The following is a 21,244-nucleotide window of genomic DNA, read 5'->3' as shown; positions in this document are numbered from 1 at the left end:
CCAGAGCCTCCTAAGATCCCAGATCTTTGTCAGGGTGGGTCTAGCCATAGGGAAAATTGCAAGGAATTTATTTCATTGGTGACTTTCTGATTTGAACTAGAATCCTGGGTAGCATTATGGCCTAGAGGACCTGTAAGGGAAGGAGGGGCTTCTCCAAGAATTTCTGTGGTAGGAACCTTCACCAAAGTGATTAACCCTAGACAGGTCAGGTCTACCTGGTATGATCAGAAATGCACTGTCAGGCCCAGTCTGCCCTAAATGTCTTATAGATTGAAGGGCTCAGTAGGCACCTTAGAGATGAGCTACTCCAGTGGATTCCCAACATTATTTTGTCTGTTTGTATTACTGTTACTTTAAAACAGAATTTATTCCTATTTTCCTGATTAAGTATTATGCAAGATACTGATGCAGATTAAACTAGAACAGTTTTGGTTGAAGTCAGGTTGGTAGGTATGGACGTCCAACCTGATATCTCCACTGATAAAGCCACAGAGGCCCCTCTCAGAGACCCCCAGTGTTCCTTGGATGGAAAGCATTTTTTTATTCTAACCCCCTTTTGATACAAATGTGTAGACTGACTGCATAATCTCAAATCCACATGGTTAGCTAAAAGCAGAAATGTTCCTGGAATCCAATTTTTTGGTTAACTAGCCAAGTTTTTTTGTTTGTTTTGTTTTCTGTACTACCTACCTACCTGAGCTAGTGGATTAAGTCCTTGTCAGCAACAGGCCACTTTACTAGGTACATATGTAACACTGGAGGACAGGCCACTGGTCCTCTCTTAACACAGAGCAGAGACAAGTTTAAAGTCAGATGAGTCAAGGGAGTGAGCAAAAGCTCTGGACTAAGGAGGGATGGCTACTTGAGGATCCTAATGACAAAGCAAATGTGGGGTGGGGGTAGTTCATTTCACCTTGGTCACTCCCATACTTTCATGGCTGAAGTCTCCGCACTGGCTTTAGCTCAACTTGGTTGTCCCCTACTTACCTGATCCCATGTTTACACCAGTGTTAATCCTGCCTGAGCAGATCTTCCACAGAACTTTTTATGATGCTGGAAATTACACTTCTCCTAATCACAGCATAATATAGATTATACTATAATCTTTTATGGCACTTAAAATAATATGGGGGGGGGGGGAGTCCAAATTGAAGATTATCCTTTTATTTTTTCCCTAACAGAGGCAGCAGGAAGTAGAAAAAAATATGGGATCTGTGTCAAGGGATCTGCATTCTAGACCACAACTTTTCACCAATTAGCTGTGTGTCTTGAGGACATATCATTTAACCTCTCTGTACCCTCATATCCTCATCCGTAAAATCATGCCCTCTGGCTTAGATTTGCTTCTGAAATACATTTGGCTTTACTGGGCCATCACAAAAATTTAATGCTCTCTATATAGTAACTCTGAGTTAATTTTATTAAAATAAAGCAAATGATTATAAGTCATATTATGAATAAAATGCTCATATATGCCAAGAATTTTAAATTAGGCTTCCTGACAAAAACATTTATTTCTGATATCAGTGAAAACAGGAGATGAGTCAGTAAAGATGATACTAAGCCTTGTAAATATCATCCAACTGTGACTGGAACTGGGGAACTTTCCCCTTGGGTGAGAACATCTGGGCAGTCTGTTGGCTTCATTTCAGGCATTCGATTATTCAATACATACTTGCTTTGTTCCTTCCATATCTCATTATTCAATTAATAAACACATCTTAAGTTGCTACCAATGATTCATTCAATAAATGTTATTCAATGTATTTTTAAGGAGGAACCTGCTACATATATAACAATGCTTTGATGGTTAATAATAATATCAATAAAAAGATAAGTCCCTGACTGTAAAGAAGTAGTAATCTCATTCAGGAAGGAAAAAGTATATGGTAAAAAGATAAATAACTTTATATGACAGTGAATGCTTAGGGTCCAAGAGAAGCATCAAGGGGGAGTAATTATATATGGGCTAAGATGGGCAGGAAGCGTTCAGGAATAGCTTCAGTTGCTTCTTGATACATGATAGATAATATCAGGGCAGGTGAAGAGGATGAGAGAGGCCACTTTAGGAGGGGGAACAGTATGTGCACAAGCAGTCAATTGGATACAATTAAGAAATGTGTGTGTTTTTGTTGGTGAAATCACAGAGAATGCTAAAGGACCAACACAGGAAGAAAAATGAGACTGCAGAAAAGCCACTGGAAGAGCAAGTGAGAACAAAAGAGAGGTTGTCAAACATCAGAAAACATGATGGAAGCAGCAGAGCCTGGAGGACCCATGACAAAGGAAGAGACCAGACCCATGCTTCATTTCAGGGTTCAGTTTTTCTTGCTCTGGAGACTGTGGACCTGAAGGTAATAGAAGGTGCAAAGGAAATATCTGAGGGGAGGATACTAGTGAAAGAGAAGAGTTAAAACAACAACAACAATAACAACAACAACAACAAAAAAAAAACCGGGAGAAGTCAGACGGAGAGAATCAGATAAGACAGGGACCCAATACCACGTAGAACCACCCTGTTTCTGAGTTTTTCTCCCTTCTACTCTTGAGTTTTGTCCTCCTCCCAAAATGCAGGGAATTGTCTTCATTTTTGAGGGCATCCCATTTCTGATGATGCTGAAACATTTTATAGGCAGGAAAAGTGACATAGAGAGGTTATATAACTTACTCAAAGTCACACAGCTTTTCATGGGCAAAGTAGGTAAAAATGAAAATGTGCAAGCTTGACTAGGTTTTTATTTTCCTTCCTCCTTTTTTAAATATATTTTTATTGATTTCGGAGAGGAAGGGAGAGGGAGAGAGAGATAGAAACATCAATGATGAGAGACAATCATTGATCAGCTGCCTCCTGCACAGTCCCTACAGGGGATTGAGCCCACAACCCCGGGCATGTGCCCTGACTAGGAATCAAACTGGGACTTCCTGGTTCGTAGGTCAATGCTCAAGCCCTGAGCCACACTGACAGGCTTATTTCTTTCTTTTTAAATTTTTCCTTTTCTCTTCTCTCTCCCTCTCTCCAGAGGACTTATTATGTGCCAGGCAGCATATCAGCGCTGCACATACCATACTGAACAAATTAAACATACTGAACAAATTAAACAAATTTAACATACTGCTTTCATGAATCACCAGTCTAGTAGGGAAATGGACATCAAACATGTGCATCCACAAACTCATAATTTAAATTGTGGTCAGTACCATGAGTTTTATGAGAAAGTATTAAGGAGTACCTAATTTAGATTATGCAATCAACGAAGAGCTTTCTAAGAAAGACACATTTGTGCTAAGAATTTAGACACAGGGATAAGAGGATTCCAGATAAAGATTTGACATATTCATGGAGCCCAAAAACATTCATATGACTGAAAGATTTTTAAAGAGGGAAATGGAACAAGATATGGCTAGAGAATGAAGAACCACAGTCTAAATGGCTTTATCAGCAAAGTTAAGAAATTTTGATTTTATTCTAAGCTTAATAGAATACAACATATAAGCAGTGAAATGACACAATCTGTTTACATTAAAAAAATAATCTGGACACGGAGGAAAATGTGTTGAAGTGAGGAAGGATGGAAAAGAAGAGGCCAATTGGAAGCCAGGACTGGGGATGGATGATGTAGGTTTGGAGCAGGGTCTGAAAGTGGGAATGGAAAGAACTGGAAGAATCAAATCACATTTTGGAGAAAGCTGAACAATTATTAAATTTGAAGTGTTATGAACTTTGAAATTTCCAATTTCAAACATGAGTAACTGGTTAAATATTGTTCTACATGTTGATGGAGAAGACTGGGAAAAGAACAGATTTTGGCAGGAAGATGTGGGGTTTCCTGTAAGAAGACTTTTTTGCATCTTGTGGTTTTGTGACCATAGCAGGGACAATAAGGAAGAAAACATTTACCAGAATTGGTTGTAGTTCACATGTCCATGACTTGCCCCACAATTCTACCTGTGATCTCGTTGTTTAAGACCCTCTGAAATGTTACATTCTCTAATAAGTTTTCCTCGATATCTCCCCTAATTGTGGTCCTGGCGATGTGTCCCTAATGCTTTTCTGTATGTGCCTCCATGATGCAGCAAGTTGTCTTTTAGTCACTCAAGTATGTGTCTGACTGCCCATCGGCCTTGAGGACAGACACCTGCAGGCAGCTCCACTGCTTAGCACAACACAAACACTCAAAGTTGTTTTATTCATTTATTTATTCATTCATTCATTCATTTATTTATTTCCAAGTGATATGAGTGGACATAGAGTCCTTCATTGATGTCATCCACAGCCCTAAAATGAGTATGATTTATTAGGTTAGCTAAACCACATGGATGTTACTTTGTGAAAAAGTGTGAATCATAGGGTTCATGCAATAATTATTAAACCAAGATCGGGAATAAGAGGAAGTCTACAAAGTGGGTATTGTTTCCATGTGCCAGCTGGATAACTTGCACATCATTTACAGTTATGGGCTGAATCTTGCTCCCTTCCAAACTTCAAATGGTCAAGCCCTAACCCCAAGTACCTCAGAATTTGACTGTTTGAGGATAAGGTCTTTAAAGAGGGTGTTAAGTTAAATGAGATCACTGAGGTGGATCCTAATACAATATTACTCATGTCCTTAAAAGAAAAGATTAGGACACAGATACAGAGAGGGAAGACCATATGCAGACATTGGGAGAAGATTGCTATTTACAAGCTAAGGAGAGCGGTCTGGGATAGATTCTATCCTTATGGCTCAGAGGAAACCAACCCTTTCAACTATTTGATCTTGGACTCTAGCCTCCAGAATTGTGGGAAAGTTAATTTGTTGTTTAAGCCACCCAGTCTGTAGTATTTTTTTTTATGGCAGCCCTGAAAAACTAATACACTTCTCTAGGGTTTAAGATTTCTCACCCATTAATGGGAATACTTACAGCATCCGTCTGCCATTGCTACAGATTGATGTACACCAAAATCATTCTCAAATTCAGTAGCGTACATTTATGTTCATCTGTGCTTTAGTGAGTCATCTGAAGCAACTCTGCTTTGGCTATGGGGTGACTGGGACAGATCTACTCATTCTGGGACCTAAGTTGAAGGGATGATGACTATCTGGGGAATGCTTTTAATATGGCAATGATAGAAGTGCAAAATAACAGGTCCAAATCCATAAGCATATTTAAACTCCACTCTCTAATATTTCCTATAATACCCCATTCACCAAAGCAAGTCATATAGCCAAGCTCAATGACAATGCATGGGGAAATATAATCTGAGCATATAGAGGCCATGTCAATCATGCATATATATGATATAGGGGAATGAAGAGTTGGAGACAATAATTTAGTGTAGGACATTTATTATGCAGAAGTAAGAAGCTGGACTGATGACTTTTAAAGCCATTTCTCTTTAAGATGTATGGTTCCATGACACTTACTTAGAGTCTAACTTAATTGAGAGCTTACTATGCGCCAGACCCCCAGCTGAGTTCTTTACAAGGGTTAAGTTCTCCAATTAAACCACACAAACCTGTAGCTTATGAAGAACAATGTCCTACATGACCTAATCAAGTGTAACATAATGAATCTTGCTATCACACATCAGATGGTAATTCACCATCTGTAGACACATCAAATACAGGTCCTCAGATTAAGGATGAGGTGCATAGGCATTCCATGCTAGACAAAGAATTCACAGATCAGCCGATTCATTGACAAATGGCAACCTGCTTGTTTTGGCTTTTCCAGAACTCAAATTATAGGACACAAATAAACACACAATTCAGGTCTTGCGTCCAAATGGACACTTGGCTTACCTATCAAGATATATCACAAATGATGTTTCATAAGATACTCTCATAGCCAAGCTCTACTCAGTGTCTTGTGACTCTAAAGCAGTGACACTCACGTGGGCAAACCTGGAAGATTGGCATGGCCCCTTTCAACACAGCCCCACGAGTGTCAATACCTGTACTCTGGTTTCTCCTTCTGACTCAGGACAGCGCCTAATTTTGCTGAATAAATGTAGGCCAACAATACTAAATAGTATTTATAAAAGAATTGAGATTCAATAATATTACTGCATGATTCTTACAAGTGACTCTTATGGTCCGAAATTTGGAGCCTATTCCATTAGAAAAAAGTGTGAAAGAATTGCAAGATTTTAGCTTTGAGCACATAGAAAAGGGGCTGAATGATTTTCCCCTATTGTAGAAATCCTATTAAACAGGTTCAGCTAATATAAAAAACAACAACTGTGAAACGACCTTTTCTAGAATAGCAGATGTAAGTGTGTCAAGGATGTATGGCACCAATATGACTGTATATTTTTATAGCATGTGAATTAGATAACAAGTGAATAAATCTGGAATCTGGTATAAGAACTGTGTTTACAATGCCCAAAACCAGTTCATAGATCCTTATTAATAAAGAGGGTTGTTGTTGTTTTTTTACCAAAAAATACCAAAATTATTGTTAATATTGATCTCCAGACATTTGTAAATTTTCAACCACACTTATGTCTTTCTCCTATGTTTGATCCTTATAATAAATAAGGCAAATTTCTTCTCACTCAATAGAAATAAATAGGGCCCCAGTAACTGATGACATTCGCCATAGGTTAAACAAATGACAATTTGGAGCTGGAGGAATCTTCATCTTTGTAGCAATTATTGAGATCTAGAAAGGGAGAGAAGCTACTTAACAGTCCTTTGCACATGTTGATTCTTTCAGTCTGGGTTGTTTTCACTGTAAGATTTAGAAAGGCAATCTGTAAAATGGCCCTGAGGCCTTGAGAAGAATTTCTGAAATGCTATTTTAGGTCCACATTAAGAGCACATACAGTTAGGACGAGAATAACTCTCAGTACTTCAGAGTATGTGCTCACTTCACCATCTAGATTCTTATTTGGTCTTCCATTTTGTGATGGGTTGACAGAAGGTAGTTTAATCACCTTGGTAAAGGACTTCATGCAGGTGATTCTTACAGTAAGTACCTCCACCAAGCATAGAAAACAACCCTGGGCAGAAGCAATGCTGGAGCAGGTGTTATGCTGGTGGAGAAAAGGCATACGAGTAACATCACTCAATCACGTTGTTTCTCTTATAATAATATATTATTTATTACAAGCATTGCCTTTTTCCTGTCACTTTTTATAAATTTCACTTCGAACATTTTTTTCCCTTTGGGTGTGCCCAAAGCCAGTCATGTTTGCAGAAGGTGAGCCAGAGAAATTTTAATCTGTTTTGAATAATGCCCTTTCCTAAGCTTATTTAGAAAGCAATATAGCAAGACACTTCTCATATTCTTTTTGTCTTTTATTTGGGCTTCTGAAATCCAAAATGTCGCTTTTTATTTTATTTTTATGATTCAAAGATTTATTAAGTCATACATGCAAAACATACTGCTAATTGTATTAGCAAAAAATCAATGTAAAAACACTCCACAGTTCTTCAACTTTTAGAAGGTCCAATTTTGTATTCTTGCCAGTGGGTGAGCTGTACAGAACTTCGTTAGCATGAGCACGGGGTTTACAACCCCCCTCCCAAAGGAGCCTGGTTAGGCAGAGCAGTAGGACGTGTGTCCACAGAGGGAGACAGAGGTCAAGGTACAGTGCTGGGGATCTGGCAAGACAGTGGCGGTAAGAATTTTCATACTTTAAGAATATCTAAAATATTTTAAAACCTGTAATGATGAACACCTGATTTTTACATCAAGTTACTAGACAACTAAGGAAAGTACTTATTAGCTTGGAATAGAGGAATGTGAAAACAGGAATGCACTTTTAAAATGTCTCATTTTAAAGCTTTTGTTTTAGAAAATTAAAACAAAAATTACAAAAAGCCTATTTGTTATGACCCTTAAGCTGAAAACTTTGAAAGGACATGTCTGAATTAAATGATTCGATGAACACTTCAATAAGCAGGCCATCCGCACACGTTCACCCAGTGATAAAGGAGAACATTTCCTCGCATCATACCAACTGGGAGCAAGAGGGATTCCATTTCCTAGCTATCTTACTTGGAAAAATTAAGCAAAGCTTCCCGATTTTAAGCCTTTAAGTGAAGACAACAGAATATGTTAAGTAACCAACTAACATTCTGCTGAAAACCAGACAACCCTCAGGGAGGTCTCACAGAGTGTCAGTTATTGGCTTGTGAGTCCCATCCGACGTGTTTGTGACTTGGATAACTTCAATTCTACCCCTTCCCTCACCACTTCAAGCAGCACCGTCACAGTTCAGGCGATCAACAGGGACCTGGAGGAAGAGAACATCCAATGTGCTCTCGGGACGCAAGGAGACAGCGTGTCAAAACTGGGGCAGTGGTGCTCTTATGGACTCCCCCGCCTCGGAGATGATGCTCCTTAGAAACTTTCTCCTTCTTTTGAGACTACTGTAGCAAGCCAGCTTGGATGTGATACTATGGAAATGCTATTGACACAGCAGGAAAAAATCATTTCTTTTCCTAAAATGATTATCCTAAACAAAGAATATATCAAAAATACGTCCATTTACCTTAGCAGTTTACTAAACACTGATCCGTGGAAGTGGAGAGAAGGTGAAACTTGGAAATTCTGTACTTCATGCTTGCTCATGTTCTGTAATGTGGGTTGTTTGAGTAAGGTCAATTAGAAAGGAAAGTAGGCCAGAGATGAGAGTTAGACAATAAAAAGGAACTTTCTATCAGGCAGTGTCACACATTGTTTATAGTGTCGTTATTGGTGTCTAATGAATCCAGTAGGAACATCAAACATATAAGCAAACAAGTGGTCATGAACATAGTCATTTCACAATTAGCCATGTTAATGGAAGACAAAAATGTAGTGGGATCTTGGGGGTGTGAAGAATACATACACTTAAATGGATAATTTGTCATTACCTCAGGCTCCTGTTGGCATTGCTAATGTTACCCAATGGTTTTGAATAAAGGGCACAGGCTGAATGAATGAGCAAGAATATTGTAAGTATATGTAAATGCCATTTAAGGTCAGTGTGATCACTGCAGCTTCTACTACAACTATCAGCTATGCACTGTGTCCTGACCATATGCCAGGCAATGCTGTAAATGCCCTCTGTGTATGAGCTATTTACACCCTCACAACAATGAGAATTATTATTCCCATTTTACAGAAAGTGAAACTATAGCACAGAAAGATTGCGTAACTTGCTCCTAGGAACATGGTATTAATAGGAGAACTAGGATCCAACACATGCTTTTGATCCCTCACTATGATGACCTTATACTCTGTCTGTAATGGGAGCACAATATGGAACTTGGACCTGCATGGAAACCCTGTATAGCGAGTTGGCTGCATCTAGTTAATTAGCTCATCTATAGGGTGTTACGTTTTAAGGTTTAAGATTCCTACCTGATGGTTTAAGAATAATTCCATTATATAGAAACTAGAACCTGGTGCATGGATTCGTGCACCAGTGGGGTCCCTCAGCCTGACTGAACCCTCTTGCAATCCAGGACCCCTCAGAGGATTCGGCCGGATAGGACCAAACCCGGCAGTCCAACATCCCCTGAGGGATGTAGTAGTGCATGAAGCAGCAGGCAGCTGAGGAGGCGGGAGAGGCTCACCAGCCTTGAGCCCAGCTTCTGGCTGAGGGGCATTCCCACTGTGGGAGTGCACTGACCACCAGGGGGCAGCTCCTTTGTTGAGCGTCTGCCCCCTGGTGGTCAGTGAGCATCAAAGCCACCAGTTGAGCAGTTGAGCGGTCAACTGGTCGCCTAGGCTTTTATATATATATATATATATATAATTTAGGAATAAACAATTGGACAAATCGTGGTATAATACCATGCTCATTATAATAAGCAACTTTTTTAGTTCTGTAGGACCTCATTGCCAAATGGTATGTACTTTTATTTCTTCTTTTAAAGTAGACTAATTGTACTTATGAAACATTGGGCAGCCTAGATACTTGAGTCAATGTACATTTATTTGAATAAAATTTCATTGAAGTACTAGAAGTCTAGGTTTAAAACAATGACTTGGTTTGTTAAAGGGTACCAGAGGCAATTCCTATAATCCATTCCATTTCTGAATTTCTATTATTTATTCTAACAATTTTTGAATAGGAATTGTATGTAACTCATCCTAAAAAAATATAGGTGTCCTATTTTACTGAAGGTATTACTTTATAACTATGTCTAAAAGTCATTTGTCTTCTAGAAAACATAATAAAGAGAAGAGCCCAAGGATTTGAGAGGAGGATTGAAACATGATGATGGAGGAATAACACTTGTAGGAGAAATGAGGATATTTTTTCATCCCTGCTTCAGAATTTTTTTTTAGAATGAGCTCATACAATCCCTATTCAAAAATTGTGAGTGTCCCGTGAAAGTGATGAGAGAGCATGGTGTTTGTGATGGGTCCACACACAGTGACAGCCTCATCTTTCTAAATAGATGCCATTATCAATAATTTTCAGCCCTCTTCTACTATATATACTTTGGCAGGCCTTTACCTAAACTTAAACCTTCAGAAATACTAAGACAGAGCTCATCATATAATACAAATGGAATGAATGGAAGCAAATAGTGCAAAAGGAAGTATTTAATTAACCTAAGTAGGTCTTTTAAAAAATGATATGTAAGCATAGACCTATTGGATCGTTTTCTATGTGTTTTTTTCCTTCCTAGTTTTAGTAAAATATATCAATTTTAGGGAAATTCCTTTCTTTGCCTATCCTATCTAATAATAGACAAACATGGTAATTAACCATACGCTTCCCATTGGCTAATAAGCAGGATATGCAAATTAACTGCCAACAAAGATGGCGTCCCGCAGCCACGCAGCTGAAGCGAACATGAGGTTTGCTTGCTCCACTGATGGAGGAAGCCAAGGTTTCCCGCCTGCCGCGGCCTGGCTCTGAGCTCCGGAAGCAACAATGTTGTAATTATAGAAGCTAAACAAACCCCAGGTACCTGCTTTCAGCTGGCAGTGGGCTCAGAGCTTAGAGTGCCAGTGATGGCAACAGAGTTTCAATTATAGAAGCTAAACAAACCCAGATACCTGCTTTCAGCCAGCCACGGCCTCAGACCTGGAGCAGGCTCTCAGCTCCAGTGACAGGTATAGAAGGTAAATAAATCCCAGAATAAAAAAAAAAAGAGGCTGGGAGCTTCAGTTGCCCGCCAGCCTGAAAATGGCCCTCAGCCCCTCATCCAGGCTGGCCAGGCACCCCAGTGGGGACCCCCACCCTGAAGGGGGTGTGACCAGCTGCAAACAGCTATCAGCCCCTCACTCAGGCTGGCCAGGCACCCAAGAGGGACCCCCACCCTGATCCGGGACACCCTTCAGAGCAAACCAGCTGGCCCACACCTGTGCACCGGGCCTCTATCCTATATAGTAAAAGGGTAATATGCAAACTGACCCTAACAGCAGAAGGACTGGGAATGACTGGTCACTATGACACACACTGACCACCAGGGGGCAGATGCTCAATGCAGGAGCTGCCGTCTGGTGTTCAGTGCGCTCTCACAGGGGGGAGCTCTGCTCAGCCACAAGCCAGGCTGATGGCTGCCAGTGCAGCAGCGGTGGTGGGAGCCTCTCCTGCCTCCTCAGCAGCGCTAAGGATGTCTGACTGTAGCTTAGGTCTGCTCCTTGCTGGCAAGTAGGCATCCCCCGAGGGCTCCTGGGCTGCCAGAGGGATGTCTGATTGCCATCTTAGGCCCAATCCCCCGGGGAGCAGGCCTAAGCCAGCAGGTGGTCATCCCCCGAGGGGTCCCAGACTGCAAAAGGGCACAGGCAGGGCTAAGGGACCCCATGCCCCCCAGTGCACAAATTTTTGTGCACTGGGCCTCTAGTATATATATAAAAGCCTAAGTAGCCATTATGACTGGTCGACCAGACATCAACTGACCACCAGGGGTCAGTGCACTCCCACAGCCAACTCCCTTAGCTGGCCAACCTCTCACAGCCCCTCCCCCTGGCCGGCATGCCCTGATCAGCCCTGATCAAAACTGGGTAAGATGGCCTTGAACGCCCCTATCGCCAGCCAGGCCGAGGGATCCCACCCATGCATGAATTCGAATTCATGCATTGGGCCTCTAGTAAGATATAAAAAGAGGAAAACTTCAAAATATTTGCAACTCTCTTTAGAATTTCAGGCTAATTCTGCCTCCCTCTTTCCTCTTGACATTTATTTCCATGCAAATAATTCTTGTATATTTCCTCCATTGTATTTTTCATAAAGAAAATATAGTGATTATCAGAGATAAGCAGAGGAGATCAAGACAGTTTTACTTTGCTCCATGAAATGCATCCAGACTTGGTTAGATGGAATGCTCTTGAAGACAACACGGAGGTCTATTTATCTTTATGGGTATCTGGCACACATTTGATGCACAGCAAAATTGTTTATCTGCCTGTATCAATTAATGAGCAAAGAACAATGGATGAAGAAAGTAGATATTTCTGTAAGGTTCTCAAAAACAATTTATAGAACATTTTGGAAATAGGCCCACTTTATTTCCAAAGGAAATTTAACTTTCAAAGTACAAAAAAAAATTTACCCAAATGAGATTTTTAGGGGATTTCATGTGATTAACTCTTTACATTATCTGAAGTAATTATACAGAAATCTATATTTATGTAAACACAGTGAATTCATCATAACACTAGAATAAGTGTACAAATACTGCATGTCAAATTAGGTTATAATCACTTTCAAGGGACGTGATTTTCTAGTTAAACAGATTCGTTTACATCTTGTGAAATAAAAAATAAGTGAAAATAACTATATAAAATCAGGCTTACAGCTGGACAGATCTTCTTGGCAATGGTCCAGACACTGAGTGGGAAAGCCCCTCAGCTGAGGAATGCTCGAGATGCCCAGGATGACTTTGTAGAGCTGCTGCTGTCTGCCCCATGTGCCTTGTTCCTGGCTACCTGTGGGGAGATGAGCTGCCTTCATATCTGTGCAGACTCTTCCTGTGAAGGGGATAGGGTAGGTGGGGTGGGGGGAGTGGAATGGAAACTTGCTTTGTAAAACATTTCACCCTTAGGTAGAAAGGAAAATGGAGTAAGTCAGAGATCTTCTAATTAAAATGCAAATAGTAGAGTCTGGGTTTCAGTACGATGGGTCATCTGGCCTAATCCTTAACACAGATGAGGAAACCAGCCATAAGGGGAGAAGCAACACCACAACTGAGACCAGTAACTTTTCTTCCCAAATCTGCTGCTTATTCATGAGATAATTGAAGTTCATCCTTTCAAGGGAAATAATATTTAAAAAGCTGCTCATGTTGACGCGTGTCTCTCAAAAGCACATTTCACATCACCCCAACTTAGCCAACATTTTCTTCAATGTTCCCTTATTTTCATGGCGGAAGAGCATAATTTTAAACCTTGGTTACTACATGGTGTCCTCTCTGGCTAATTATGCTGAACAGTTGCCTTTCATTTAGCTTCCATAAACAGTGCATTTGGTTACTTTCCCTCTGTGTCGCCTTTATATTCGTCTATTATTTTTGTTGATTATAAGAAGTCACTAAGATAGTGATTTTTTTTTTAAAACCCATGGATTCTGACTTAGAGGTAGATCTACATTTCTCCTATTGAGTAAAGTACATTTAATTGACATGTATTGTTATTCAAAATATATTTGTTGAATACTTAATCTATGTTGTGCTGTGCATACATTAGTTTTTGTTTGTTTTTTCACATTCCATTGATTGAATTGTCTGAGTAGGGGTTGGCCAACTCTGGCCTGTGAGCCAAATCAGACCTATTGCCTGTTTTGGCAAATGAAATGTTATTGGAACACTCTCACACTCGTTTGTTTGCATATTGTCAATGGCTGTTTTGCACTACAATAGCAGGGCTGAATAGTTGTGATAGAAACTCTATGGCCCATAAAGACTAATATATTTGCAATCTGGCCCTTAAGAGAAAATTTTGCCAACCCATGGTCTTAAGTGTAAACATTTGATTCTCTAGCTAGCTTCATAAGAGAGCCAAATGAAATGGATGGCACTCCATTGTAGCTACCTTGAGCACTATTCACTGTCAAGGTTGTGTGGCCAGGACTCATAACTATGGTACTAAACAATGAGGAGAGAATTACATTGTTCTGAGAACTACAAGGCTTTTCCAACTTCATTTAAATTATTTTCAAACCCCGTTCCTAGAATCAGCCCTAATCTGTACAAATACCACGAACTTGCAGCTTTCGCATTACAAATTTATTGTTATTTCTTTTACCTCTTTTTTTTTTTTTTTTTTAGGAAAAAGGTAATTAGGCTATAAACAGAGGTCTGACAACTAATTTCAGTCAAGGCAAAATTAATACAAAGCAAACAGATAATTTTAGTCATGTGAAATTAAAATAGATATATTTTAATGACATTCTAAAAAACCCAAGTCTAATTTTTTGCCCTTTCCTTTCCCCTACCTCCTCCTTTTCTCATATGATTCCCTGTTCTGTGTAGGTAGTGACATGTGCTAATTTCGGTGAACTGCCAGCTCGCTGCTCTGGCTGTCTTCACCTCCTTTCTCCTGCCCCCACTATTGAACTCTGAATGGAGAGTTGCTTCTTCCCTTTCCTTCTTAGGGGTTCCTCTAAGCTGAAAAGACAGGACCAGCTGAAGGAAAGGTATTCACTGCCCACCCCTTCAATTTTCAAATTTTCATTGACATTAATAAGAGCTGGTGTGCTAAATCTGTATCAGAGCTTCAAGAATTTACAGGTTAGAGGCATTGTGGGTGTGGATGTGCATGTGTGCATGTATTTCTAGGGGGGAGATTCCAACACTACTGTGTTCTGTCACTCCAGGAACATATTAAATATGCATCTCAGTGTCAGCAGCACCTTGAGAAGGTATCTCCAAAAATTATCACCTGCCTTCTGAAAACCATAACCCTAAAAATATTGATTGGTTAAAAGGCAGGATCTGAAGGCATGAGTCAGTGTCTCTGTGGATTATCCTAATCAAATAATGATAGTATTAACCCGGATACTCACTGATCTGCCAGTATTTGGTTTGAAATGTAGGCATCTCAACTGAAGTTATGTGTTTCATTCTTTTGAATATTTCTCCCAGACATTTAAATACATTACCACTAAGGCAGAACCAAGGAAAGCATAAAAAGCGTTTTAGGGAATAAATTCTGCAAGTTTCCATTTGTAGCAGATAGTAAAATTGTTGACATGCATTATGAGGCATGTGTATATTTCAGACAGTCAGGTCTCAGTCACATGCTCAAGGTGGGGTATTTTGACTGCCAAGGGGTTATGTAGAAAGGTCTCAGACATTTTAGGTAGCAGTATTTACTAATACATATACAGAGTTTCCAAGCCAGAAAAAAACTTGTGTTTCATTAATTATGTTATAAATGTAGCTTCAATGAAGGGTAACCAGCTAAATACACGATGAAATGACTGGTAGGAATTCTCTCCATCGAAGTGTTGAGCTTTTTTTTATTTAGAGACATGCAATTTTATTTAGAGGCACTTCCATTACTAAGGAGGCTATGAGTTGATAGACTGTGTCTTAGAATTAACTACAGTGGTGAAAACACAAATTGCAAACCAGCATGAAGTCACAAAGAGAAAGGAGATATGAAAAGAGAAGTAAAAGTCGGGGATTCACATGCACTCTTCATTTTCCTTTACAAAAATAAATACTGGACCAGCTGCTTAGAGTCCAACCTCAGTTGGAGCAAGCCTAATCCTTGTTAGGCAGAAGCGCCACACAAGCCTTCCTTTCTCTTCTCATTGGCTCCTGTTTCCAGAGGAGTCTGGATTTTTGTTGGAGGCAGACGATTATTTTTCTCTGTTTGATGTGCTTAAATGAAGTATGGTTGGTCAAGAAAGGGAAATCCAGGACTGGAAAGTGTTCTGGCCACAAATTGTTTGTGTGGGCCACTGAGGAAGTTCCAAGGTAACATTCTTTGTAGCTGTGGGAGGGGTGAAGAGGGCTTGGGGCTCACTTAACCACCATCCTTGAAGCCTTTTGGAGTCACTCCACTTCTCCCAAGAGGTAATGGGGAAATCTTGCACAGATCCAAATTAAGCGTTCATCCTCACAAGACAGTGATAACACTTCTTCCTCTTTCCCTAATTTCTTGACTGATTTTTCTCAAGATTCGGGGCTCGGAATAGTATGTAAGTTTCTCACAAATGACCAGGAAAGACTTTTCTCATGAAAACCCTAATGACAAGCTATTGAAGAAGCCTTCCAGGAATTCTGTTGTGTACCTCTTCGTGTTTCCTATAGTGACATTAAGACATCTTTGTTGATTACATACATGATTTTTAAATAAAACATGAGGAAATGTAGCTTTTATTTTGCATATCCCTTTTGGTTTATCAGGTGATCCCATGACTGTTAGCTCTTTTGCTATTAGAAGGAAAACCCACAGCAGAGTGCACTTTGTTATCCTCATTTTAGACTTGAGGAACAGACTCCCAGGCAAAGATTTGGCACAGGTTAGGTGGCTGGGGATTGCCAGATTCTTGACTAAGACTCATGTCTCTAGATTTACAAGCATCATGCTAACTTTCCCACCGTTCTATAAAATCTTCAAGACATTTATACAATGTCGAAAACTTTCCTATTGACCTTTTTTTTTTATTTTTTTACCTCCAGAGACCCCACTTCAAAGTAAAGCCAGTTGAAATCTCCAAAGCATGTCCAAATTGCTGGGAGTCGTGGTGTGCTGGAGTTGGCTCTGCTCACACGAACCAAAGGAGCCCGTCTCTTCCCACTTCCATGTTCAGTGGTATCCAGTTGGTAGCTTGAAACCGGCCGTGCCATGAATGTTTACACCATGGAAACGGGCAAACATTCCAAGTCAGAGAGAGCTGATTGCCACCTTTTCGGAGGGTTGGGTGTCAAACATCGATCAGCACACCACTGATTAGAAATCTGGGCACCCAGGCAAAAATCCTGCAGCGGGGTTCTTCATACTTAGCATATGTTCCAATGCACTTGATTTGTAAAACAACAAGTTTCTTTGTGAATCCTTTGGAGTATGTCTTCTTGTAGTCTTTTGAAACTCTATGTGGGAGAGTATCAAAGTTTCTTCTCCAAGAAGGAGAGCGAGGTCTGGGAATAAATTTTGCTGCTTGTTTAAGTCTATGGGTGTTTGTGATCTTGTGATTGCACTTTAAATTACACATCATTTTAAACAACTGTGTAAAAAGAGTTTTAAAAGTTTAATGGTGCTGAACCAAGAATAGGAATTAAAAATTGAAAGGAAAATACGAAATTATACCTTGTTTTTTTCTGCTTTAAAAAATAAGTTTCCTTCTCATTTGCAATTAAGATGCTCAGAATTTGCATAAAATGTGTAAAATTAGAGATAATTGAACTACAGTAGCTATAAAAGTGGCTTTTTCATTTAAAAAATAAATCAGATGTCCACTAAAAGGGTGTAAGAGCCATTCCCCCCCTTTCTCCCTCTCCTGTTTGGGTCTCTGGTATTTTTTTACACGTTTATAACTGATTTTTATTGCCAAACAATCCGTGGAGTTTGTAGCAGCTCTGAGACGGCAGCTGGCCCAGGCAGGCCTGTTAACTCTGGCACGTTAAGGACCCTTCAGAAGATTTCAAATCCAGCCTCAGGATTCAGGTCAGTAGATCAAATCCAGGGAGACCTTTAGGGAGGGGGATTGGTGAGGGGGGCTGCACCAGGGATGGAAGGAAAGGGAAACATGGGGAGAAAGGAATACAAGAAAAGCTCAAGTACAGAAATGCCTTCCGACTAAATGTGAAAGGCATAATAGCTGACTTTGGTTCCCTGGACCAGGGTTTTCCCTGGGCACCTCACGTTTAAGAGGGCCAATCAGGAAAAGAGTGCACCAACCTTCAAAGTGGCCACAAGAGATGGTTCTAGACTGATGTTTGTGTTCGATTGAAAGAGACTTTCTTCCCAAGGTGAGCTGCGGCCTCCATGCTGAAGGTAATCTCAGGACTAGTCCTGAGCAACTTTATGAAACAGGACTGATCTCAGGCCTTTTCTCTGCACCCATCACTGAGATGGGCTTTACAAGCAGATGATGATGCACTGACCAATGGTACTATTTGTGTGCTGCCCTCCTGAGATGTTGATAATATTGAATACTGTAGGCACACTCTCCATGCTGCCCTCTTCCATGAAAGCATAAGCACTTCAAAGGCAGAGACTATGCTTATTAGTAGACCTTTGTGTGTGGGCGTGCGTGCGTGCGTGCGTGTGTGTGTGTGTTGGTGGGGGGAGGTTCTCACAGTGCTAAAATGTGATATCCAAAGTGCCCAAGTGAGGAGACATGTTTAATTCTCAGACATGTTACAAAGCTTTCAAAGCTATTTACATGGAAAAATGCTAGCTGTAGTTCTCTACCTTCTGATAAAGAGTAAAATATTACAGTTTTAAAAAATATATGATGAGTAAAAACGAAGATAAGTGGTCTCTTCAAGTAGAGTGAGACTTCCCATACTCAGCCATTTCATGTGACCCTCAGATATCTTCTCATGCCATGTATGCAATAGGTCCCAGAGCATCTAGAACAGTGATTCTCAACCTTCTTAATGCCATGACCCTTTAATACAGTTCCTCATGTTGTGGTGACCCCCAACCATAAAACTATTTTTGTTGCTACTTCATAATTGTAATTTTGCTACTGTTATGAATCATAATGTAAATATCTGATATGGAGGATGTATTTTCATTGTTACAAATTGAACATAATTAAAGCATAGTGATTAATCACAAGAACAATATGTAATTATATATGTGTTTTCCGATGGTCTTAGGCGACCCCTAAGGGGTCGCGACCCACAGGTTGAGAACCGCTGATCTAGAAGGTATGTAGGAAATATTTGTTGATTTAATTTGACATTCTTTATTCTTACAAACCCAAGCCTTCACGGTCAGCTCTGTCTGGAGAGGCCTCTTTACTGCTAATGTGCCTACTCAATCCACATCATATCTCTTTAAAATAGTAAAATAAAACATCCTTCAGTACCCTTAGACTTCCTCCTTTGGAAGTGATTACCTGATTTGATCATAGGGACCAGGGTTATTGATTTACTGTGTGTCCTTGCCTAGTAGCTTGTTTCCTTTAAATTTGGGGCATCCTGGAGATGACATGTCAACTCCTAGTAGTGACTCTGCTGGCATCTGAGACATCACAGAAGGCTGATGGGAAGGAAGCATATATCCTGAATCCCTGCAAACTGCACTACCCAGAGACCTAGCTGCTCCATTTTTCCACTCGGCCAACCTGGATGTACCCCTCATTAGTATGGCTATCTATTTTACTTATGCCATGGCATGTCCATTTCCCAGAGAGAACCAACATAACCCTAAAATTATTTTTACACATTCTATTTTCTGTAAAGATGTGTGACTGAAAATTATTCATAGTATAACATAAACATACAATATAATATATATGATACTAATACATCAGGAATCTTTATATAATCTAACCCAAAGTTCTTTGCATACTAAAAAATGTTCTGTGAAGATATATCTTGAAGAATGAAGGATGCAGAAGAGCATCTGTGCTGAGAGAGGATGGGAATGCTTGAATGACCTCTGGGACCGGAAATTGGCACCAGTGGGTGAGAGCTGGAAAATATACTATATGTGACCTCAGAATCTTTCTCAACACAGTGATCCAAGAAGCAGATAGGTGAGGTTGTCCAGAGTAGCAATGACACTCAATATTTATTAGAGAAAAGTATGGTAAATACTGCTGAGAGTAAAATGTTCAAGTTTCTGGATCTTTTTGAAGTTGGTGAGTAGAATCTCTTTCAAACCTTTGGAAAGACATGTGCTCTATAGATATGTAATTTAGTTATTTTCTTCCTTAGGCTCCACCACCAGCTTATCAGTCTGTTAGCATGGGCATGTAAAAATGCAAAACTAGCTTTCATTAAAAGTAGAAAAGGCATTAAAAAAAATAAACAGGAGTGAAATATATACCACATGATCTTCAGAGTTTCTTCCAGGGAATCTCAAACTTGAATTTCAATTTTCTATTTACTCTCTATTGTCAAACATCGTCCTTCACAGGCCCACATGTTAAGTGTGGCAGCCATGAAGGGGCTCCTAGATGCTTGAGGGCTTTGGGGCGCACCATGGCTCATTTGGGGGCCACTTTACCTTCATATTTTCACTCAGACTTTCCCTGTGTGATTATTGAATGCCCCCTTCCATGGGAAATGACCCCTTAGTGCCTTCTCTCCAACTAGGGAACTTCCATTTTAACCTGCCTTCTATGAATGTAAATTCTATTAACTTTTCAAGAGTCTTTTGTATATAATATGGAAACTTCAAGCAGAAGACCCAAGGCATTTTCTTTCATCAACCTGATTCTAATTGCATCAAAGCACTAAAAAGAAACCCACTTGGCTGTTTTACTTGTCCAAGACTTTACTTACTCTGAAGTGCTTTCAAAAGCCCCCTCTCTGATTTGAAGATGCCACTGCAGAATTATGTAATTGGACCAACAGTTGCCAATTCTCTAAATTCTTGCTACCCCACATTGTCATAGAGCAGGCTATTGTTTCGCAGACCTTCTTTATTGCTTAAATGGCAACATTATCACTGTGTACACATTAGAACAAGCAAATGGGCCCCGTAAGGGAAATAAGGGTTCAAATAACCCAGACAAGGTAGCCCCACTGAATTGAGGATTCACCCTTCTTACAACCTTATTGCTTTATGGCACATGTGCTACTGGAAGGGACAGAATGCTTCAAGTGTGTTTCTACTGATCCTGCTGGCAAATCACAGTTTTATTACAGTAATGAGCCTGACCATATTTCTGTGCTTATGCATATTAGGCACCAAATGTATTTTCTGGCCCGCCAGCCTGTGGTAGTAACTAATGCAAGCAATTTGTCCCGGGTTACAGTGTGTGTGCATGCATTAGGTAGGAGCATGTTAGTTGCTTTGGGTTATAAAATACTACATGTTTCATCACGCGTACTTTTATACGCACAACTTAACTGTATGCAAAATAGCTTGGCAATTAACCAATGCAACTTATTAGTTTACTATAGGATGATTGCATAAACGTATGAATTGGGGACAGCCACAAGTTCAATTCAGCAATATTAAAAATGTCCTAAGATTATTAAACATCTGAAAAAAATGCTAACTTTTTTCCCCCTGTGGTGTAAATGTTAAGGTTTTTTTAAAAAATGTACTGATTCTGCTCTCATTTTCATTTCTGAAAATAACTCCGAGTGACATCCGTTTTAGGAGGCTGTGGGTTTTTAGACCATGAATTTTTCCATACTCATTGTGAGCTGATATTTGACCTTCGACCCCA

General features: G+C 39.9%; 1 protein-coding gene across 3 annotated transcripts in view; it reads left to right on the top strand.

The window, feature by feature from the left end:
- The window catches only part of LOC308525966 (uncharacterized protein), a 627,300-nt gene that overhangs the window by 555,327 nt on the left and 50,729 nt on the right, over positions 1 to 21,244 (top strand). The window contains exon 7 of one of the 3 annotated variants that reach the window (XR_013996500.1): positions 16,566 to 17,056. The exons of the other annotated variants lie outside the window; for them this stretch is intronic. The gene's annotated coding sequence lies outside the window, so the exon portion shown is untranslated. Of the gene's footprint in view, positions 1 to 16,565; positions 17,057 to 21,244 lie in introns of those variants that run through there. 3 annotated transcript variants of the gene reach the window in all.

Source organism: Myotis nattereri, assembly GCF_964212035.1.
Source record: "Myotis nattereri genome assembly, chromosome: 10".
NCBI classification, from domain to species: domain Eukaryota; kingdom Metazoa; phylum Chordata; class Mammalia; order Chiroptera; family Vespertilionidae; genus Myotis; species Myotis nattereri.
The sequence above is the reverse complement of the archived record's forward strand: the minus strand, read 5'-3'. Positions and strand labels throughout refer to the sequence as shown.